This window comes from Panthera leo, chromosome E2 (assembly GCF_018350215.1).
Source record: "Panthera leo isolate Ple1 chromosome E2, P.leo_Ple1_pat1.1, whole genome shotgun sequence".
Taxonomy (NCBI): Eukaryota; Metazoa; Chordata; class Mammalia; order Carnivora; family Felidae; genus Panthera; species Panthera leo.
In genome coordinates, this window is record NC_056693.1 from 21,048,667 (window position 1) to 21,062,707 (window position 14,041).

Below are 14,041 nucleotides of genomic sequence, written 5' to 3' on the forward strand. Positions count from 1 at the left end.
CTTCCCCTTCCCCTTCTCCTTCCCCTTCCCCTTCCCCTTCCCCTCCCCCTTCTCCTTCCCCTTCCCCTTCCCCTTCTCCTTATCCTTCTCCTTCCCCTTCCCCTTCCCCTTCTTCTTATCCTTCCCCTTCCCCTTCCCCTTCCCCTTCCCCTTCCCCTTCCCCTTCTCCTTCCCCTTCCCTTTCCCCTTCCCCTTCTCCTTATCCTTCTCCTTCCCCTTCCCCTTCCCCTTCTTCTTATTCTTCCCCTTCCCCTTTCCCTCCCCCTCCCCCTTCTCCTTCATCATCATCGTCATCTTCTTCTAAATAAGAGCTCATTAGGGATTCAAATGTGTAGCCATGATTAAGAACCTTGTGGGGGGGGGTGGCAAAAAGAGTGAAGGGAAGTAGGATACAGACTTCCAGTTATGGAATGAATAAATCACAGGAATAAAAGGAACACCATAAGGGAATATAGTCAATGACATTGTAATGGTGGTGTGTGGTGACAGATGGTCGCTACACTTGTGAACAGAGCATAATGTACAAACTTGTCAAATCACTATGTTGTACACCTGAAACTAATGCAACATTGAACATTGTGTGTCAGTTATACTAAAAAAAGAAAAAAAGAGAAAAGAATCGTTGTTCTGAAAGATACGGTCTGGGATGCCAATCATAGGTGAAGCAATTTGCCTTAGGTGTGAGGAAAGCTGCTCATTATAGCAGGAAGGAAGGAAGGAGGGAACAGGTGCCGGTAAGTTTGAGAGCTTGATGGGGAATATTAAGGTAGGTCCGCTTCGTCGTCTTACATTTTTAGGAATCTCTACAAAAGTGATCATATAATTCTTTTAAAAATATTATTATTGCAGTATAGTTAACATACAATATTATATTCGTTGCAGAAGTACACATAGTATTTCGACAATTCTATACATTACTCAGTGCTCACTGTGGCAAGTGTAGTCACCATCTGTCACCGACAACATTATTACCATGTTATTGACTATATTCCCTATGCTATTCCCTCTTAATTCTCTTCATCTGTTTCACTCACCCTCTTCTCCCACCCCTCTGGCAACCACCAGTTTGTTCTCTGTATTCATGAGTCTGTTTTTTTGGTTGTTTGTTCATTTGATTTGTTTTTTAGATTTCACATAGATGTGAAATCATGTGATAACTGTCTTTTTCAATATGACTTTTTTTCACTTGGCACAATACCCTCTAGGTCCATTAATGTTCTCCCAATGGCAAGATCTCATCCTTTTTCATGGTTTAGTCAATATTACGTTGTATATATGTATGTATGTACTACGTGTTCCTTTTCATTCATCTGTTGATGGGCATGTGAGTTGCTTCCATATCTTGGCTATTGTAAATAATGCTGCAGTGAACATAAGGGTGCATATATCTTTAAGAATTAGTGTTTTCATTTTCTTTGGATAAATACCCAGTAGTAGAATTACTGGATCATATGGTATATCTACTTTCAATTTTTTTGGAGGAACCTACATACTGTTTTCCGTAGTGGTGGCACCAATTTACATGAGGGTTTCCCTCATGTACAGTGAGGGTGCATGAGGGTTTCCCTTTCTCCATATCACTTTTCTCCATATCACTTGCTATTTCTTATCCATTTGATGATAGCCATTCTGAGAGGTATGAGATGATCTTTCCTTGTGGCTTTGATTTGCATTTCCCTGATGATTAGTGATGCTGAGCATCTTTTCATGTGCCTGTTGGCCATCTGGATTTCTTCTTTGGAAAAATGTCTATTCAGTTCCCCTGCCCATTTTTTATTTGAAATGTTTTTGTTTGTTTGTTTTTTTTTTGTTTTGTTTTTGGTATTAAGCTGTATAAGTTCTAGATGTATATAGTTTGAATATTAACCCCTTTATCAGACATATCACTTGCAAATATTTTTTTCCCATTCTGTAGGTTACATTTTTGTTTTGTTGGTTTCCTTTTCTATTGCAAAAGCTTTTTATTTTGGTGTAGTCCCAATAGTTTATTTGGGACATATTGCTTGTCTTCTTTTAGGAATTTTATTGTTTCAGGTATTACATTTAGGTTTTTAATCAATTTTGCTGATTTTTGTGTATTGTGTAAGAATTGGTCCAGTTTCATTTTTTTTGCATGTAGCTGTCTTGTTTTCCCAGCATCATTTATTGAAAACACTCTTTTTCCCTATTGTATATTCTTGCCTCGGCTATTGCAGATTAATTGACCATATCAGTGTGGTTTATTTCTGGGCTCTCCATTCTGTTCCATTGATCTATATGTCTATAAAAATAGACATAGACATAAAAATAGACATAAAAATGTAGGTACCATACTGTTTTGATTACTATAGCTTTGTAGTATATCTTGAAATCTGGTGTTGTGATACGTCCAGCTGTGTTCTTTCTCAAGACGGTTTTGGCTATTTGAGTTTTTTTGTAGTTACGTACAAATTTTAGGATTATTTTTTCTAGTTCTATGAAAAACGCTATTGGTATTTTGATGGGGATTGCATCACATCTGTAGATTGCCTCGGGTAGTGTGGTCATTTTAACAATAATAATTCTTCTAATCCATGAGCATGGTATATCTTTCCATTTGTTTGTGTCACCTTCATTTTCTTTCATTAGTATCTTATAGTTTTCAGAGTATGTCTTTTACTTGCTTGGTCAAATTTATTCCTAGGTATTTTTTTCTTTTTGGTGCAATTTTAAATGGGATTTTTTTCTTAATTTCTCCTTGCGAATTCAGAAGTATAGAAATGCCATGTCATCCACAAATAGTGCAAATTTTATTTTTTCCTTACCAGTTTGGATGCCTTTTTTTTTCTTGTCTGCTGCACCTAGGACTTCCAATACTATGTTGAGTAAAAGTGGTGAGAACGAATACCCTTGTCTTGTTCCTGTTCTTAGACAAACTCTAAGTTCTCAGTTTTTCACCACAGAGTGTGACGTAAGCTGTGGGTTTTTTATATATGGTCTTTATTATGTTGAGGTATGTTCCCTCTAAACCTACTTTGTTGAGAGTTTTTATCATGTATGGGTATTATACTTTGTCAAAGGCTTTTTCTGCGCCTATTGAGGTAATCATAATGGTTTTAATCCTTCCTTTTGTTAATGTGATGTATCACGTTGATTGATTTGTGAATATTAACCATTTGTATTCCTGGAATAAATCCCACATGATTGTGGTGAATGATCCTTTTAAAGTATTGTTGAATTCAGTTTGCTAGTATTTTGTTGAGGATTTTTACATCTATGTTCATCAGGGATATTGGCTTGTAGTTTTTTCTTTTCTTTTTATGTAGTGTCTTCATTTGGTTTTGGTATCAGAGTAATGCTGGCCTCATAGAATGAATTTGGAAGCTTTCCGTCCTCTGTTTTTTTTTGGAATAGATCCATAACGTATTTAGAAAATTTTGTTTTATTTCTAAACACTGTGGATTTAAAAATATATTTCATACTTGTTAATTTCTAATTTAATTCTAATAATTTAATTCTGTTATAGTCAGAGAAAATACTCTGTATGATTTCAACGTATAATATTTGCTGAGTCTTTTTAAATCTCTCAACAAATGGTCTGTTTTGGTGAATGCTCCATGTGCACTTGAAATAAATATGGATTTTGCTGTTGGATGGAGTGTTTTATTAGGCTCAGTTAGGTTAAATTGGTTGATTATATCCAGATATTCATTTTCCTTATGGACTTTTGTTGTTGTTAACTTGTTCTATTAACCACCGGCAAGAGAATAAAAATCTTCAGTTACAATTCTAAATTTGTCTATTTCTCCCTCTAGTTTTGTGAATTTTTATTTCATGTATTTTGAAGATCTGTTGTTATGTGCACATGCATTCAGGGCAGGTCCTTTACGAGTTGAACCTTTATCAATATTAAATGTCCCTCTTTATCTTTAGAAGTATTTTTGACTTTGAAATCCTGTCTGATTATAATATAGCTGCATAGCCTTTCTTGTTCTTATTATTTGCGTATCTCTTTTCATCCTTTTACTTTTAAACTTATCTCTGTCTTTATATTTAAAGAGTGTTTGTTATAGGCAGCGTATAGTTTGGTCTCAATATCTTACTTGAACATTAATGATACTTAGTAGTATTATTGATGTCAGGTTTAAGTCTAACAATGTATTTTCCTATTTGCTAGTTGTTCATTTCTTTCCACTTTTGGATTAATGGAGAATTTTTAGTGTTTCATTTTTTAATCAAAATATAACTGACATATGATGTTAGTTCCAGGTGTACAACATAATGATTCAACGTTTGTATATTTTGTAAAATGATCACCACAAGAAGTTTAGTTACCATCTCTCACTTTATTTTTTTATTTTTTATTAAAAAAAATTTTTTTTAACGTTTATTTATTTTTGAGACAGAGAGAGACCGAGCATGAACGGGGGAGGGGCAGAGAGAGGGAGACACAGAATCTGAAGCAGGCTCCAGGCTCTGAGCCATCAGCCCAGAGCCCGACGTGGGGCTCGAACTCACGGACCACGAGATCGTGACCTGAGCTGAAGTCGGACGTTTAACCAACTGAGCCACCCAGGCGCCCCACCATTTCTCACTTTATAAAGTTACAAATTTTTTTTTCTTGTGATGAGAACTTTTAAGATTTCTTTTCTTAGCAACTTTCAAATTTGCAACACAATATTATTGACTGTTATCACCATGCCGCTCGTTACATCCCCATGATTTACTTATTTTATAACTGGAAGTTTGTACTTTTTTTTAATTTTATTTTTTAAAATTTACATCCAAATTAGTTAGCATATAGTGCAATGATGATTTCAGGAATAGATTCCTTAGTGCCCCTTACCCATTTAGCCCATCCCCCACACACACCCCCTCCAGTAACCCTCTGTTTGTTCTCCATATTTAAGAGTCTCTTCTGTTTTGTTCCCCTCCCTGTTTTTGTATTATTTTTGTTTCCCTTCCCTTATGTTCATCTGTTTTGTCTCTTAAAGTCCTGATATGGGTGAAGTCATATGATATTTGTCTTTCTCTGACTAATTTCGCTTAGCATAATACCCTCCAGTTCCCTCCATGTAGTTGCAAATGGCAAGGGATGAATGTATAAAGAAGTTGTGGTATATATATATATGTGTGTGTGTGTGTGTGTGTATATATGTGTGTGTGTGTGTGTGTGTGTGTGTGTGTGTATAGATATATACAATAGAAACATGTGCGTTTTGACCACAAGTGGTCAAACAAGTGAAGCTTGTTTCACCCACCTCCCACTCTCTCCCCTCTGGCAACCACAGTCTAATCTCTGTACCTGTAAATTTTGCTCTGTTTTTGTTTTTTCATTTGTTTTGTTTTTCAGATTCCAAGGGTAAGTGAAATCATATGGTATTTATGTTTCTTTGCCAGACTTATTTCATTTAGCATAGCCTTCATTTATTTCACTTATCCTCAGGGTCCGTCCATGTTGTCTCAAATGGCAAGATTTCATTCTTTTTTATGGCTGAGTAGTATTCCATGGGATCCATATATCTATCTCACGCTTTCTTTATCCTCTCATCCATTGATGGACACTTGGGTTCTTTCCACAGTTAGGCTGTTATGTTGCAACGAACATAAAAGTGCACATATCTTTTCAATTAGTGTATTTATTTTCTCCAGATATATACCCAGAAGTGGAATTACTGGATCATAAGATAGTTTTATTTTTAGTTTTTGAGAAACTTCCATACTGTTTTTCATAGTGGATGCATCATTTTCCACTCCCAGCAACAGTGAATGAAGCTTCTCTTTTCTCCACATCCTTGCTATTTCTTATCTTTTTTTAATAATAGCCATTCTTACAAGTGTGAGGTGATACCTCATTGTGGTTTTGATTTGCATTTTCCTGATGATTAGTGATGTCGAACATCTTGTCATGTGCCTGTTGGCCATCCGTATGCTCTCCTTGGAAAAATGTCTATTCAGGTCCTCTACCTATTTCTTATTTGGAGGATGATGATGATGATGATGATGATGCATGATGTATGATTTCTTTATGTATTTTAGATATTAACCTCTTACCATATATATGATTTGCAGATACCTTCTCCCTTTCAGTAGGTTGCCCTTTTATTTTGTTGATGATTTACTGGCTACGTACAGTTTCTTACTTTGCCGTAGTCCTATTTGTTTATCTTTACTTATGTTGTCAATGCCTTTGGAGTCAGGTGCAAAAGAATATATCCAAAAGTGATGGCAAGGAACTTACTGCTTTTTTCTCTTCTAGGAGTTTTATTATTTCTTGTCTTACATTCAAGTATTTAATCCATCTTGAGTTCATTTTTGTGTGTGGTGTAAGATAGCGGTCCAGTTTCGTATTTTTTGCACGTGGCTCTCAGTGAGGCACTTCTCAACCATGACAGCAATGCCATATTCCACGTAGTATAGAAAAATAAGAGGATGTATGATTTTTAACTCAGTGAATGTATAAAAATTTACCTATTGTATAGGCAACTTCTTACATAAATTCCCCAAATCTCTCCCTCCTGGTATCACACACTTTTGTAATCTCCCACTCTTGAGTGAGCAACTTAGAAAGTTGCTTTGAATGAATAAAATACAGCAAAATTAACGGGAAATTATTTCATGATTAGTTCACAAAGGATTCCTAACACTCTTTTGCATTTTCTCTGCTTGCTTGTTATGATGAAGTAAGCGGCAATACAGAGAGGGCCATGAGGCAACAAACGGAGGGCTGGCTCTTACCAACAGCCAAAGAGAAAATAAGGCCCCAATTGCAAGGGCTTGCAAGGAACTGAATCTTGCCAACAACCACATCACTGAGCTTGGACATGGATCGTTCTCTGGTTGATCCCTCGGAAAAAAACTTCAGCCTCAAATGTCATCTAAGGGTAGTCTTAGAGACTTAGAGAACCCACAAAAGCCATGACTACATATCACAAACATTGTGATATTATAAATGTTGTTGCCTTAAGTCCTTAAGGGTTGGGATAATTTGGTACACAGCGATAGATTAACAATACATTTTTCCTACCTACTATTTTTGGACATTCCTCCCCACTCTTTTATTTGATGTTATAAATAATGCTGAAGTAAATAGCCTTGGGCACATCTTCCTCATCTTCAGAAGTGAATTTCCGTAAGTGGAGTTGATGAGTCTAAAGGTGTGAGCAGTGCTCACTTTGGTAGTGCATCTAATAAAAACTTGGAATGATACAGGGAAGACTGACATGGCCACTGCATAAGGATGACGTGTATACTCATGAAGTGCTATTCAGTGGAGGAAGGATAGTCTTTTTCAACAAATGGTGCTGGAGGGAGGGGACCTCCATAAGTAAGAAAATGAACCTCAACCTGAACTTCACATCATGTACGCAAATCAACTCAAAATGGATTATGGACTTCAATTCAAAATGTGAAACTATAAAGCCTTCAGGGGGGAAAAAAAACACCTTGGCATCTAAGGCAAGACAAAGAGTCCTTAGACCTGACACTAAAAGCACACTCTAGAAAATAAAAAGTTGATAAATTAAGTCTCGTCAAAGTTCAACACTCATCTTTTGTGAAAGTCTAGGTGAAGAAGATGAAAACAAGCAACATGCTGGGAGTAAACATTTACAAATCACATGTCCCACAAAGGAATAGTATCTAAAATATATAAAGAACACTGAAAACTCAGTAGCAAAAAAAAAAAAAAATCAAATTAGAAAATGGGCAAAAGGCACAAACAGACTTTTCAATGAAGATGATATGCAGATGGCAAACACACACATGAAAGATGTTCAGCATTATGAGCCATCAGGGAAATGCAAATTAAAACCATAATGAGATATCACTACATATGGATCAGAATGGAGAAAATAAAAAACAGTGACATTACCAAATGCTGGCAAGCACGCAGAGGCACTCGATTACTAATACATTGTTGGTGGGAATATAAGATGATATACCCACTCTTGAAAACAGTTTGGCAGTTTCTTATAAAACTAAACATGAAATTACCATATGAATCAAAAACTGTACTCTTGGACATTTATCCCAGAGAAATAAAAGCTGTATTCACACAAGCACCTGTACATTAATGCTTTTAGTGGCTGTATTCACAGTAACCCCAAGCTAGGAACAGCTCTGATGTCCTTCAGCAAGAGAATGGTTAAGCCATGGTACATGGAATATTACTAAGCAACACAGATAAAAGAACTATTGATACGTAGAGTGACTTAGATGGGTCTCCAGGGAGTTATTCTGAGTGAAAAAAGAAATCCACTCTCCACGTGTTACATACCATGTGATTCTTTGATATAAAAATTTTGAGATGACAAAGTGTTATAAATGGAGAATAGTTTCCAGGGGTTAGGGATGGAGGAAGTGGGGAGTAGGAGGGAGAATAGGATTGTAAAAGGGCAATTTGAGGGATTCTGGTGTTGATGGGATCGTTCTGTTCCTTGCCTGTGGGGACAGATATATATACCTATAAATGCGATTAAGTTGTATAGAACTGAATACAATCTACACTCAAATGAACACAAGTAAAACTAGAGGCATCTGAATGACGTCAGTGGGTTTTATCTATGTCAATATCTTGGTTGTGATATTGTACTATAGTTTGCAAGATGTTACCGCTGGTGAAAACTATGAAAAAAGAACATGGATCTCTCTCTATTATTACTTTCAACTAAATATGAATCTACAAGTATCTCAATAAAACTTCCAAGTTTTCTTTTTGTTTTCTGCTTTTTTTTTTTTTAAGAGAGAGGGTGTGAACAGGGAGGGGCAGAGGGAGAGGGAGAGGGAGAGAGAGATAGTCTCTCTCTCTCTCTCTCTCTCTGTCTCTCTCTCTCTCTCCGCACCTTGCATGGAGCCTGACTTGGGGCTTCATCTCATGACTGAGGTGAAATCAAGAGTCATATGCTTAACTGACTGAGCTGCCCAAGCACCCCAAAACTTACAATTGAAAACAGTTTTTTAAATGCTTATTTATTTTTGAGAGAGGAGAGAGAGAGAGAGAGAGTGTGTGAGTAGGGGAGAGGCAGAGAGAGAGGGAGATACAGAACACAAAGCAGGTTCCAGGCTCTGAGCTGTCAGCACAGAGCCCAATGTGGGGCTCAAACTCATGAACCGTGAGATCATGACCCAAGTCGAGGTTGGACACTTAACTGACTGTGCCACCCAGGCGCCCCATTTGAAGATGAGATGAGCATTTTTATAATTTTAAACATACAAATTTTACTCCAAGAAGAATGCAACAGGTTTTAATTCTGCTCACCATATAAATGAGTTAGTTCACCAGTGCTCTCACTATGATGGATCTGTCAGTTCTTAGCCCATGTTAATATGATAGGAAACTCTATGCAACCAACATTAAGCAGGAAAAGAAAGTGGTTTTGCACTGATAAAAAATCACTTCTTGGGGTACCTAGGTGGCTCAGTCACTTAAGGGTCTGACTCTTGATCTCAGTCATGTCTTGATCTCAGGGTTGTGAGTTCAAGCCCCGAGTTGGGCTCCATGCTGGGAGTGAATCCTACTTAAAAGAAATTCACGTCTCCAGAATTGTCGTATAATTACATATAACATATAATTCTTTTTTTTTCTTTTATAAAATTTTATTTATTTATTTTGAGATAGAGAGAGAGTGTGCAAGTGAGCAGAGGAGGGGCAGAGAAGACAGAGAGAGAGAGAGAGAGAGAATCCCAAGCAAGCTCCATGCTGTCAGTACAGAGCCCAATTTGGGGCTCAAACTCATCAACCATGCGATCACAACCTGAGCCGAAATCAAGAGTTGGTCGCTCAACTGACTAAGCCACCCAGGTGCCCCTATATATAATTCTTGTATAATCCTTATATAATGCTTACATAATTCTTATATAATTAGTGACTTTTTAATTCCTTCTACAACATAGCACAGACGTATATGAAGCAAAATGACATGACAATAACAATAATAATGCTGTTATTACTCACTAATTACAGTAGAGAAAAATTTGAAACACTACCAACAAGGTTGATTCCATATCTAAATCAAAGCCTACATATATCTGTATCTGTGTGTCACAAAACAAAAATAGTCACTTTCAACTGTTGGTGGGATATTAAGAGTTAAACACACACACAACAGATAACTTTAGAAAACCTGAAGAATAGAGGTACCAGGGTGGCTCAGTAGGTTAAGTGCCTGACTCTTGATCTCGGCTCAGGTCACGATCTCACATTTCATGGGATCCAGCTCCGTGTTGGGCTCTGTGCTGACAGCACAGAGTCTGCTTGGGATTCTCTCTCTCCCTCTCCCTCTCTGCCCCTCCCTGGCTTGCACATGTATGCTCTTTCTCTTTCAGAATAAATAAATAAACATTAAAAAAAACCAATAAGGGCACCTGAGTGGCTCAATTGGTTAAGCATCCAACTTTAGCTCAGGTCATGATCTCACAGTTCGTGGTTTCCAGCCCTGCGTTGTGCTCTGTGCTGACAGCTCAGAGCCTGGAGCCTGCTTGGATTCTGTGTCTCCCTCTCTCTCTGCTCCTCCCCCTGCTTGCTCTCTCTCTCTCTCTCTCTCTCTCTCTCTCAAAGTAAATAAACATTAAAAAAATTAAAAAATCAGAAAAAACCCAAGAAAAGAAATAATTCAAGCCAAATTATAAAACCAGAATATAGTAAAAGTAAAAAAAAAAAAAAAGAAAAAGAAAAAAGAAAAAAGACAACTTCAGGCTGAACAAAATCAGTCTAATTGCAACTTAAAAATAGTTTTCTGAATGCTCATGGATTAAAGAGGGAACCCAAGTTGAAGGTATGCTTTGTTTGTAAACACTCAAGGTTGAAAAGGACTGAATTCTTCAATTAAAGAGGCCATAAATTGAAAAAAGAAAGACAAAAAGCTGTGGTGGTTACAAAAATGGGCGCACATTCCTCCTTTCTTGTCAGCCAAGCTCTCAGGTGGGTCCTCCCATGCTGACTGCTCTTGACCAAGGGGGTTACTTTAGCCGATGGACTATGGAAAACATGCTTCCGGCCGAGACCCGAACAGCACGTTCAGCCTCCCTGTCTTGCTTTGACCACCACGCAAAGAAGCCAGGGCTCGGTTGCTGCACGATGACAGCCATGTGGCCCAGTTGGCCTCGTCACCCTGGCCAACAGCCTGCCAGCTGCTAGCCATATGACCGAGGCCACCTTAGATCTTCTAGCCCCCGGCCCACTCACCAGCTGATCAGAAATACTTGAGCGAGCCTACCGGGGATGCGCTGAACCAGTTTGAACCGCAAGAACCCCTCAGCCAACACGCGGAGGCATGAGCTAAATGCATGGTGGTCCTATCTAAGTCCTACGTCTTGGGGCGGTTCGCGACCCAGCAAAGGCTGTGGCATGAAAACATCAGGGTAAAAAACAGAGGCCGTTGTCGCAAAGTCCACAAGTATCATTACTCTTCTGTCGTCCCTGCTAATGAAATAAACGATGCAAATAGCCTTAAATGGTTAGTGGGAGGCCGAAGAATTCTAAGAAGTGCCTGGAGTCAGGCTGGGAGCAGGGAATAGCCCCCAGCCGGGGCTCTCCTTAGAGCCCATGCCCCGAGGCGGAGCATTCACTCCGGTGGCTTCTATGTCTGCTTTTTACACCAGGTATGGGGCCAATTGACGTGAGAACAGGAGGATCCACACACTCGGGACCCACTGGCTTAGGTCCACCAGGTTGGGTGGGCATGGGACTTGCCACCCTCACGGTCTGGTCAAGCCCCTGCTCTCCATGCAGGGGCCCTACGACTAAGTAGAGACAAGGCCCGGTAATGGGAGCAAACTGTGCCTGGAGGAGCCCGAATGAACCAAGAGTCAGCTCACAGGCTGACCCCAAGGCCAAGAGCCCCCTCGCAGGTCCTCAACACGTGTGGATCGGTGTGTACGCATTGAAAACGTCGCATGCACAAGGTAGTGTGGTGATGCTAAGGTGCCTGGGACTACCCTATGCGTGATTCAAGTTTCCCTGGGCTTAGAGCATTTGTGTGCAGAAGAACCCAGCATCTTTTGCAGACGGTGTGGCAGAGCCGGCTGGCTTAGTCTCAAGCCATCTGAACGGAAGTCAAGGATTTCTGCAGGGACCTGTCTTCCACAGGTGCTCCTGCGGTATCGTAAACAAGATGGAAGGGACAAGCTACATCTGTCTGTTTGCAATAAAAAAAAAAACCCTTAAGAACAGACAGGATGGTGCAGAGGCACCACATCTGTCACAGTGGGACCAGCGGCCGCCAGCAGTTTTTATTTGCCTTTGTGCAGCTGAGAGGCGGGCTTGGTGGGAGGGTTACAGAGCTGGCTGCCCGGGTGTCAGCAGTACGAGGACAATGAGAGCCACGCCTGGCCCCGCAGGATCAGGAGCTGCCCTACCCCAGGGCTGGTGACCTCTCCTTGGCCCAAGACGATCACTGCCTCCAGGGCACCGTCACCTCTGCCTCCCCGTGGCACAGGAGCTTCCCACGCATTGGGAAAGTCCCCAGTGAGACAAAACAATGAGACGATGAAACAATGAAACAATGAGACAAAAGTCAAAATCAAATTCTCTTTTCCAAAACTAACAATTTAAAGGTGAGCTGGAGTTACCATGTCTGCTTTCCTGATTGTAAGATCTGGAAGTTCTGGGTAAGTTCCCTGCAGCCGTGGTTTCCTCCTTGGCCACGGCCGTGTGTGTGACCCAGTCTTTTGGAAATGGTGAGCTCCCGGGGGGAGGCAGGACCTCAGCTAGCTTTGTTTTTGAAGGTGCTCCCCACCCCACCCTGCCCCAGTCTGGAGCTCGGATGCCCTCAGGTTGTTCGCTCACTGTAAGCCCCAGGTCAGCAAAGTCAGCTCCAGAGGATTTCTAGAGATTCCTTCCAACGGTCAGTCTCTCTTGTGAGGTCTTTGGATTCTTCAAAGCTCTGCACTTGAGCATCTCTGTGGCAGGTGGACCACAGGAGGGTGAGCCACGTGATGACTCACACTGTCAGCATATGCCACTTATTAGCTTTGTGAGTCTTGTAGAAACTCTGAGTGAAAAGACTTAGAAATCAGGACGGGCAGTAAAAACCAATCACTCAAATAAACAGACAAATGGATAAACCCTAGAATTTCACCGGTGAGGTTGTGCGTGCCCGTGTTGCCATCCAGTCAGGGATATGCGCGCACTGCCTCACCTATCCCAGGAATTGTACACCCTCCCTTTGCAAACCTTGGTCCTTCTTCTTCTGAGCTTTGCTGTCAACCCTGAACAATGGCTTCTCCTCTCGGCTTCTCCTCCAGCTTCCAACGCACTGGAGGGCTCTGGGGACCCGACGCGTCTTCCATTCACCCGGCCAGCTTCCCTCTGTCCTTCGTGTCCTGCATCTTCACGGGTGGCAGCAGTTGGGAGGCCACCGACACAAGAAGCTTCGAGGATGCCACTCCTGAACCAGAGTGTTCGTGAACGCTGGTATTGCCGACGTGGTCCCTGTGGACCCATCTGCCCACAAGAGGGAATCTTCCCTTAGCTTTGAGTTGAATTTATTTTTGTTCTGTGAGCTGCAGAAGTCCAGACCCATAATGCCTATCTAAAAATCTAGGCGTATCAAAAGCAAACCTTCGCTCTATAAACAAGATTAGCTATCTCCCAATTTCGGTGTATAAATTGGCTTTCGACGTGGACTTCCTCCTCTGCAGTACTCCTTCACTGCAAGGCGTCTTGCATGCGGGTAACATTGGAAAAAAGAAAAGCAACACAACAAAATACTTAATTTCATTAATCTGTTTAGCCATACCAATATAATGAGGCATAATATTGATTTTCTTACTTAGGATTTAAAATCTCTCCTTCTTTCCGCAGAATTAAACGCTTCAAACTGATATTCCACCTCTTTACAGTCCCATCTTTAATTTAGTTGTTATAATTAGGCATTAACGGGTGTCAGTAGGATAGCCAGTTAGAGACCATTCTGTTCTGCTTGTCTTGATTATCACAGTTTAGATGTAAAGTAAATTAGAATGAAAGACTATACCGTCCAATTACAGATAAAAGCAGCAAACTGCACTGTTGTAATTAGATGCCAGGACTATTTTTCTTAGATTTTGTATCTCGGAGGGCCCTTCCTGTAGCTACTTGGCT

The 14,041-nt window shown here is 40.2% G+C and overlaps 1 non-coding gene across 1 annotated transcript; it reads left to right on the plus strand.

Annotated features, from left to right (window-relative positions):
• The first annotated feature begins 7,124 nt into the window (after positions 1-7,124).
• On the plus strand, positions 7,125-7,233 carry LOC122209275. The gene has a single exon (XR_006197546.1). It is a non-coding gene; the product is annotated as a U6 spliceosomal RNA (small nuclear RNA).
• The last annotated feature ends 6,808 nt before the right edge of the window (positions 7,234-14,041 follow it).